Here is a 10801-nt window from a genome sequence, read left to right on the forward strand (position 1 = left end):
TGCCTTCTCCAACATTTTAAACTGATATGTAATTTTCCTTATAGTAAGGAAAGGCCAAATTTGATATGTTTGTTTCTTGGGAAACCACCATGTTTCTCATGTTTAGACAAGAACCTAATATTAAACATTGTGTTCTGAGTCTGGATTATGTCTAAAGTGAAATATAAAAAAAGGATTAATTACCCTGAATAATTCAAGTAAAAGAAGTCATTCTATGTCTCCACCATTTTTTCCAGAAAATAGAATAGTCATGGAGACATTATGGGAGTCTCTTAGAAATGTGGGAATCCTAGAATCATAGTTCAAGATACATAACCTACATTAGGAAGCTGAGACACAGATTGGCTGCTGAATAGTCAGCTTGTCCCTGTTTGTTCATGTAACTGTAGTACAGGCCCTCAAGAAGAGTGACAATGTCATCTGTAATGCTTTGGGATGCTGAGTGGAATGAAACTAGGGGAAAAATATTAGTTCAGCTTTTCTGAAGAGTTGTAAGTGTTGGAAAACTTCCCAGACAGGGAATGACATAACTGAAGTGTTGACTCCAATCTTAAGACATTGGGATGAATGAAGAAGATATTTTTCAAAGCCCTTATGAGGAAGTGAAGCTTATTCATCAAATCTTTTAAAAAAGTAGCTCCATGTGTTATGGGAGAACATTCTTTGATAATATAATCCTGAATTATTTTGCAGACAACAGCAGATATTGAGGGAGATCAACATATTTTATGATTTTGTTTGGCTGAGTGTGATTTCTTTGGTCATTTAAGAAGATTGTATTTTGTAAATTGTCAAAAGATTGGTTGCAAATGCTGGCATTACTTTATGCTCCTGAAAAAAAGAAAGAGGTATCTGAGAAATGAGATCCTAAACATTGTTTCAATTCTGAAAAACAGTGGTTGAAAAAGAATTTTCTGAGGTCCAGCATTTTAGATGGTGAAGTGCCAGCTGTCATATGTAAGAGGTAGCCATAATTATCATTTACATTTTATAGATTGCATCACCTTAAAGAAACTTCCCCTATAATACTAAATGTTGTCAGCTAAAGGAGGAGGGACAGATTTATTGTATTGTCAAAAAAGATATGGGGGAAGGCAGTTCAGGGGAACATCTGTGAGGGGTAGACTTGTGTCCTGTATGACAGCATGTCTGATTACAGCTTTGCCTTGAAAAGCATGGAAGAGGCTTTTCCAGAAAACACAGGATGACAGACACACAGGAATTTGGTGCCAGGTTTGTCTTCAACTGCAGAATGCTCTCTCACAGTGTTTGTAGGTCTGCAGATGTGCACTTCTGGCTGGACAGATGTGCCTGATGTTTCTGGTTCTCTCGTCTTTCTCTGGGGATATGCATCACCTCGTACTCAGTAGCTCTACCCTAGCATGAACTCCTCTGTCATAAAGATTTAGTTGACTGTGGATCTGTATCTTAAAGTTCCTCAAAATTAAAAATAGCTGTTTGAGTTTTTCATAGATTTTTTCAGCTATAATGTCCCTATAATTATTAATGCAACTAATGGGATAATGCAATGAGCCAAGTCCGCATAGATCAACACTGTTGTCAGAATGGTTTCACATTATATGTTACCTAATGTGTTTAATCTCTGGCCTCCTTTACTCTAGACCTACTTTGATGCATAGCAAACACAAGGCACATGATTAGATGATTTTATCTCCACAAATGCAGAGCATCAGCATTTTGAGTTTCATACATATTTCAGGCATGTTTCATCTAGCAGCCTTTCAGTAGAGAAAATCCAGACATCAGTAAATCAGAAGTTCAAGTCTTTGCTGAAATTCATATCTGGAGAGCTTTGTGAAAATTCAGGATTATTTTATGCTTCTTAAGAATATTTTGCTGCAAATCAGACAATATTTAATAGAAATCACATTAAAAAAACCCTGATTTTGAGAGAGGTAAGGTCTAGTAGTATCTCTATAACTTGACTTAGAGTTTGCAAACATTTCTTCAAATCAATAGAAGGATAGTGTGATTTATCATACTATAAATAAGATTACTATAATAAATCAGAGCAAATACATCATAACATGGTCATTTTTCTCTATGAATTTTGAAGGAGACCTAATACTGCCTGCTTAGACATAGATTTCTAATTGTAGATATCTGGAACTAGCCACTGAAGATAGATCACACATCAAGGCTCTGTATTTTAATGCCATTACTATTTGACTCAAGTAATTAGTTAACCAAAAACAGTTGTGGAGAGATAAGGGCCAAAATCCTACCTAGCTATTTGCTCACTCACTCTCTTTAGAGGCACAGGAGGAGAGAATAGGATGAGAAATCTAATAGATTGAGACAAAGGTAGTGAGATATCTTAGCAGTCTCAGCTTGACAGACTTAGTTCAATTTATTGCCACTTAATACAGGTTTGGGTGATGTGAAAGAAAGACAAACATCATACCCCCACCTTTCTTCCACCTTTTTCCAGGCACTTCACTCTGCTATTGCCAAATCTTTCCCCACCTCAAGCGGCACAGGAATGGAGAGGGAGCAATACGGTTGGAACACAGCAGTCTCACCCTTCTGCTATCCTGCTCTGGTGCAGGCTCTGCCCATTGGGTGAGCTTCTTCAGGAGAAAAATCTGCTCCCATGCCAGTTCTCCATGGGTGTAACCTCCTTAGGAAGATATCCAGCTGCTCCTGTGTGCAGTCCCCCACAGGCTGCAGTGATTGTCTCCTCTGTGTGCCCTTCCAAGGGAATATCAGTTCTAGCAGTCTCCTTCACAGGGTAAAGGGGAGGATGCCCTCCCTCAGAGATTTTGCCACAAACTGTAGCTCCCACTCTTTATTTTCTGAGATTGATATTCACAGAATAATTTCTTGCTTTTGCGTTCCCTCCTCTTCTGTCCGTGTGGCATTTTCTGATCTTTCTGACAAGCGCTTTCCCTGAGATGCCACGATCTTGGTTGAGGGGCTCGGGCGTGCCCTGGGGTGGCTCAGCTGGGGCCAGCTGGAGCTGGCTCTCTCTGCCACAGACCAGAGCCCATCCTCCTACCCCTGACAGCCTTGACACACATGCAAACCCAACACAGCAGTGTTTCTAATTCAGCTCATAATAACCTTCACATCAAATGAACATGGAACCATAGCTCTGGTATCTTACGGAATTTCAAATCTCTAGGTAACATAGCAGTATTTGAGTAATACTAAACTTCTATCAAACTGTGACCCAAATTTTACAAAAGGCAATAAAAATCTAGGGCTGTAGAGTGATAACTAGCTACTTTTGTTTCTCAAGAAAGGGTCACCTCTTAAGGTTTTTGGCTGTTTAATAAAACACAGGCACTTCCAGAAAAGTAGATCTGTTTGAAGAGGCTTATAGAAAGTTAATTACATCAGCAGTCTAGGACTTCACATTCAGAGAAGCAATCAGGCATCAAATTGTTGAATGGCTTTCAAATAAATGACAAGTAAAAATGACATTGGTATGATGGAAAGTCTTAAAGAAATTTCATTAGCTACCTCCGGTGATGGTCCAAGGTGAGATGAGATGCACAGAGCAGTGGGGCTGAAGATAAAGCAGGACACCCTATAGTGAATTAATATTAAATCTCAGAGTGTGGCACACTGCCAGTTTTTCTGAGAGATTTAGCTAATCTAATTAGAAGAGAGAAGTGAGAGGACAAATTCTGTGTCTGGCTGTCAGCACTGAAATAAGAAGGAATACTGAGTACGAAAATGGCTGTAAACAAACACTCAACACAAAAATGAAAACCAAATTGCACACACTATTCACTAGTCTACCAGTACTAAAACTGACTTCTTTTTTTTTATAGTAATTCACCATAACTCAGTCAATCATCTTAAAATTTTTGCAATGGACATAATGGAATCATATTTTGCATAAAATATACAAAGCAAACTGAGAAAAAACTGACAGATGAGACAAAGAAAAGTTGATCAAAAATGCTTCTAAATAAACTCAGTGAATTTTTTTATGGATTTGTTTCAAATGTTTCGGTTTTGTCTTCTCTGATATGAAACAAGATCAGGATTAATTCTAAATTCATCAACCCTTTAGAAACAGAAACATTTGTGTTGAAAATCTTCAGATGATTGCCTGAATAAGGTAGTGGAAAGCAATATCCTATGAGGTCAGCATGGATCCTGTAATAAAAATATAATTTTATTGACTCATGCTTTAGAGGACAATGCTTTGATGGTTTTATGACCAGAGGTATATAATAAGTTCTCAATTGCACATTGCATATATATATCCAGTTTAAAAAAATCTTACTGATTTTATTTTGGTTTTATTAATACTTTTGCTTATTTGGAGCTTATTGCATATAAAAATAATTTAACCATCACAGGCTGTGAATAAGCTGTAAGTGAGGTTTTTACGTCTCAACACTTCAGAAACAATCAGCTTCTATAGTCTTATTCCAGCTCCTTCTGATACATATGAAGTGGAAACCTTTTTTGGCGGCAGAATTAGGAAGGTGACACATCTGCATTAGATGGAAAACAATTAATTTATTTCTCTGCAGTTGGTGCACATCTGTGCTCATTAAAATCAAAGTCCAGACTTGCATTTTTTTCAGTGATGTAAGATGAAATAAAAGCTCATTTTAAATTTAAAGACTTAACTATTCCCATCCTCAGAATTAAATATCTCTCTGATTTCTGGGTGTTATGGAGAGGGAAAGAATCCAAGCTGAATGTCTGTTTTCTGTCATTTATCTGCAAAGTTAACTTTTGTCAGAACTAATAATAACATTTCCATATGGACTTTTTAGTGTTAAGCACACATTTAGCATTTTCTTAACATACATTCTTGCAGTACAGTCAATTCCTTTGGTTAATGCTGTATTACACATATTAAACATACAATGCTTTATTTGTTCAGACCCATCTTAAGAGGAAAACTAAAAAAAAAATATGAAATTCACTGGCTGTCAGCTGGCACAGAATATCCTTGTAATAATAAGACTAAATCCTGCAAGAAATCATAGATTTTCACCAAAGGATCAAGTTAAAAACAAATAGGAAAAAAGTAAAGTACTCTAAACTGGAGTGATAGCAAAGATTAGATACAGAGTCTGGAGAAGCCTTGATACACCTTCAGCAGTTGTCATGAGTGAATGGTTCAGGCCATTCAAAGAATGTCCGGCAAAGGTATTGGCAGAAGCAGGTTTAATATAAAAGTGAGAGTGTGAAAAAGTTCATTGGCAAGATCCACTCTACTACTTACTAGATGATAAAAGCAAAGAGAAAAACAAATCAGTTTAAAATCTAAAATCAATCAATCTATAATTAAAATCCATGTCAAATTATCTGTGTGGATGCTGGAGATAGAAAAAGGGCACAGATGGGAATAGAGACAGGAAGAAGGGAGGTCCCCTATCGAGTAACCAGTTTCAGAGTGGACCCCTTTGACAAACCTAGCCTCAGACTTGATCAATAGTTTAGGCCTAAAGGTTTTAATAGTACTTAAGTTTAACAGCACTTAATCCATAGCCTAAGTTAAACAATTTAATAAAAGGTTCTATAGAATTTACTGTAGCACAGCAGTAACTCACTTCCAATCCTAACTTACTTACAGAGTTAATGTACTTCAGAGTCTAAGACAGCAACATTCATAATATATTCATGTTTGGACTCGCACAGACCCAGAGGAGCATGCACAAGGTATATACTTGGGAAAAATTCCCCTTGAGGTCACTGAAGTACTGACATCAGATGTCTTTGCATCTGCTTAATGGTTGAAGGACTGGGGATATCAACCTGGGCTCTGCTGTCGGTTGTCCTCTGAGTATAGCAAACCTGAGAATTTGCTCTCTTGAGAGGCAGCTCACTTAGAGGCAGATTCTAGAATCATAGACTGTCCACGGTCAGAAGAGACCTTAAATATCATCTTGAGCACTCCCAGGGGTGGGACATCCACATCTTTGGGCAATTCCTTCCTTTGCCTCACCTCTCTGACAGCAAAGACCTTCATCATAACATATAGTCTGACCCTCCTCTCTTTCAATTTGAATCCATTCCCCTTGTCTGCTGCGGTTATACCAGCACAGTAGGATGTAAACTTGGTATCTCTGCTTAAATATGTAAATTGGGAAAAAATAATGCGGGTTAATATTACACATTACAAAATCTTGACGGGGCAGGCAGCAAAATTTTGCAAAATTTCATCAAGTTTTGGGAAACTTGCACTATATTTAATGTCTTTGAGATCTTTACTGATTTCACAAAGATGATAAACATTTCATATGCTGGTGAGGGGAATGATCACAAAGACATACAGACAGGAGTATGTCATAAATTTTGTTTCTGTATGACATCAGACAAATAAAGAAAGACTCCAAGCTTCTGATTTAACTGTAATTGCAGCAACCTATCATTTCCAAAGAATGAATTTGCCATATTTGCTAGGAAGTAAGCAGTAAATGAAAAGATCAGGAACAACTCAGAGGAAGAGACTCTTAAAGTCTCTTTACAGAAAGAGTGACTAATCTTGGTTCCAGAAAGTTTACGTTTTTTAATTAAGATGTTCTAAGTCTCTGTGGAAGAGATGTTGTTCATGGAACTGTTTACTTATAATGCCTTCTCACAGTGAAAGTAACTGTCCCTTGTATACTTATAATTTTATATAGGCAAAAATTTAACACACTTTGTAGATGGACATGCAATTTATTGTTAGCTCAGCCAAAATTTTAAATATCAAATATAACAAAAACAGTTATCTTGAGTCCAGTTACAAAAATATAATCGAATAATGGAACTTTATACAGAAAATTAATATTCTAAAACAAAGTGTAACTGTGGAATGGGTAAAACTAATACTTACCCTTCTCTTTGGTGCTGCACTCATTCTTATAATCCTTCCAGGGGACCTAACATGATGACAGCCATTTTCCTCAGTAGAAAGGTGGTCTGTTGTGCAAAATATAGGTAATGTTTCAAGGTCTTTCCTGCAGAACTTGCAGTATTTGTAATGGTGGTTCTTTTTTTATTCTCTTTGGGTTTGTTTGTATCTTTCTACTTATTACTATAGTCTAATACCTTTTCATTTGTTTCCAATCACCCATTAAAAGTTGCACAACTGCTTCTTCCAATCTCAGTGGACACAGAGTCCACTATAATTTAGACAATAGGATATAAAGAACATACAGCATTTGTAAGCATTTGGCACTTCAATTTTATTTCACGTTTTAGAAGATAGAATGAAATATGTCAGAAGTGGCATCTGTTTTATGTATTTCTTCCCCTGCCATTATTCCCATCCTGCTGGTTATTAGAAGGATATTACTTCTGAACATGATTTTAATTTCATGGTCCAAAAAAAAAATGCAAATAGACATTATCATCATGTTATATAAAATTCAACATAAAAGATACTCTACAAGTTGCTACTCAAATATGCAGTCTGTCATCTTGAAGTAAAATTCAGAGGTAATGTGTACAATGAAAAAAACATATATGGTGTAGTTCAGAATTAATTATTTAGAACTTTACAGGTTTAACATACAAAGAAAAATGTCACTTTACTTTCTGATGACAAAGATATAAATCATTTTAGTTTCAAAATTTCCTCTCCATGATCATGCCTCTCACATACATGGATGAGCAAGGACCAAAACAGGATCATTATCTTTTGTAGAACAGTTAAGGGAAAGTTTTAGCCTTATAGTTTATTGATGTCATCTAATCAGACACTAAAATTTTCTTCTCCGTTGTCAGTTGTAACTTCTAAATCATGCAGTAAAATAATGCAGCAAATATTTCCAGAGTAAGAAGAGACATAATCGGTTTTTTAGGGTCAAAAAACCCCATATTTTCTTATAAGGTGAAGAGAAACTAATGCAATATCAGATTGTCTGTCCAGAGGAAATCTTTAAATAACTAGACAAATCATTAGAATATATTTAGATTTTGATAGGTGACTTTATGATATGAGGATTCTAGAATTAAATATTCATTCTTTGACTAAAATAGAAATGAAAGGACATATCATGGGTAGAACAATCATAAAGAGTTCAAAAATGCGAAAGTATGCAGGAAACATTTTGCATTCAACAAATTATTTTGATAATAATTGTCAGAAACTACAATACTACAGTTTCAAGAGGAATGTAGAAAAACTAATTCAGCAAGAGATAGGTCAAGGAAAATAAAAGCACTCTGATTATTTGTTTGTTTGTTTTTGTTTGTTTTTATGATGATTATGATGGTATAGAACAGGGCTGGATTCAAAGGTTTTCTTTGCATCATGATATGCATCATTGACCTTTATTTCAATAAACTAATGGAAAAAAATATATATATATAAAGCCATGGTTTTATTTCTTTCTGTCACCGCTATAGTGCTGCATTTGCACTCTAAAATCTCGAGTATGTGACTTTTTTGTACAAACCAGTGGAGAAAAATCAATTATGTCATAGTTGTCTTTTTAGGAAACTGTTTACAGAGATATATATCTGTGAAGATTTGTTATTATTACAATATTACATTGTTGAATATATTATCTAAGAACACAATATTACATGGTAGCATGTAATTTGGATTTCTCAAAACCACTGGAAATAAAATTTAAAACTTCAACAGATTTAGTTATTTGAAACAGGAACAAACAAGATTCCTTTTAAGATGAGAAGAAACTTTTATCTTTCTTTGTAACTCACTTTTTTTTTTTTTTTTTTAAATTTTCTAACAAGCATCACATCTGGAAGAAACCAAAAATGCACTAATTATATTTCCACTGTATGCCAGTAATGATCAGTGTTTTGTATTCCACTGAAGTTTGTATGGAAACATTAAGGCTAGGTAGAGAGAACGAACAGCAGTCACATGTCCATGCTTTGCTTCTTTTGACAGGTTTAGACCTAACAAAATATTTTTACAGACCTAAAGATAGTTTACAGAATGGACAATCTTTTGGGAATCATTACTGTTAAAAGGCTAATGAATGGAATTGTAAAATTAAGTTGTTATCATAACTCAGAGACATGATTTCATAGCTCACAGTTAATTTGTTATTGACATAAATGGCAGCAATACATGGATTTCCAAAATTTCTTATTTCCTTCTCTTCCTCCTTAGGACTAATGTTTGGACTGAAATCTGTCTGATACTCTTTAAACCAATATTGATGAGGTATAGCAGTGTGCAACCTGCTTGGAAACATTTAAGATACCTCTTTTGTTTCTAAGACAACAATAAAAGTCTCTGTTTCAAGGTGGCACTAAGCTCAACTTAAAAACAATTTATATTGGTTTGGGCTGGAATAGATTTAATTTTCTTCTTAGTGGACATTTTCTGCTTCCCATTCTGCCAGTGAGTAGGCTGAGGGTGCAGAATTTGGGAAGGGGACACAGCTGGGACAGCTGACCCCAAAATACCCAGCAATAAAAGCTGGGGGAAATAAGGAGAAGGGGAGATTACTCAGAGTCATGGTATTTGTTTCTCCAAGTCACTGTTATGCATGATGCAGCCCTTCGTTCTGCAGGTGGCTGAACACCTTCCTGCCCACAGAGCTGTGGGTTAATCCTATGTTTTGTTTCTCTAGCATGTGCCAGTAGTTGCTGTACCTGTTAAATTGTCTTTATGTCAGCCCATGAGTTTTCACACATTTGCCCCTCTTTGTACTGATAAATCTTATACTTTTTTACATAGCTTTGCTAGCTGAAATATTTTCTTTATTGTGGTTTTCATAGGTAACACAGGCAGTATGCTTCTACAATCTGTATATTAACTACAAAGGGCTGGCCTGAAATGAATATGTGCTATGTTCTGCAAGTCCTTTAAACATGGCATTGTACCCATAAAGAATTCAGTTAGAAGAAAAACATCGTGGGAGAAAAGTGAAAACAAAAATAAATTGGACATGGCAGTTCAGGGAAGTAAAATAGATGATGATGAGTACATTTTTGATACGTAAGATTTCTTATGTTGGCTAGTTGCTAATAACTGTAAAATACAAAAGGAATGGTATATCTTGTGATGATTTTCCACTGAATTCCTATTTGCTTTGGATGGGTCCATTCTAATTTACTCTTCTGTACTAATTCAGCCTTAAATCATCTTATTTCTCTCTGGCCTTGTAACTCAACTGGGATTTTTCCACGTACCCAGTCATAAATCTAGTTGTAGTCTAATAATGTTGCCAGCAGCTGCTAAAAGCTTTGTTCAGCGTGCTCAAATTAAATTCACTTATTGGTAGCACTTGAAAATGCAGGTCAACATTTTTTTTCTTCTTTATTTATGTCTGTGTATGCGCAGATTGTGAATGTTTATGTAGTGAAAGGAGATATAAAACAGATACAATAGCCACAATAGCCATGTCTCTTTTTCTGTGTAAACAGTTCCAGGCAATCCCACATCCCCAGTTTATATGTTTTCCTTAGCACTTCCACTCGTGGCAAGAGAACTGCTTTATGTTTTACAAATTCAGGCTAAGACTTTTCATACTTGTCATCCAGTTGAAGTGAAATGTGAAGAAGTGCTAAGAGATGCCATGTTGTATTTACTGGACAGCTGTGAAAGCCCAATGCTGTCTTTGTGTGTAAACTGTAGCTTCTGGAAGGGAAACACTCACATTGAATATTTCTTTCCTTTCTGTGCTGGTGAAGAGAACATCCCCTGTATCTAAATTATGTGAGAATTTGTAACTAGTGGGATTTCTACAAGCCTCACTGGATGAAGAACTGGTTTGTGGTCAGGGCTCAAAATGTAGGGAGTGGGACTACATCTGACTGCGACCTTGTCAGCTGCAGCATTCCTCAGGGTTCATTCTAGGGCTAGTTCTCTTCAGGATTTTTATCAATGATCTGGGTG

The sequence above is a fragment of the Melozone crissalis genome, unplaced genomic scaffold, assembly GCF_028551555.1.
Source record: "Melozone crissalis strain CALT ecotype California unplaced genomic scaffold, PUWL_Pcris_2 ptg000013l_1, whole genome shotgun sequence".
Lineage (NCBI taxonomy): Eukaryota > Metazoa > Chordata > Aves > Passeriformes > Passerellidae > Melozone > Melozone crissalis.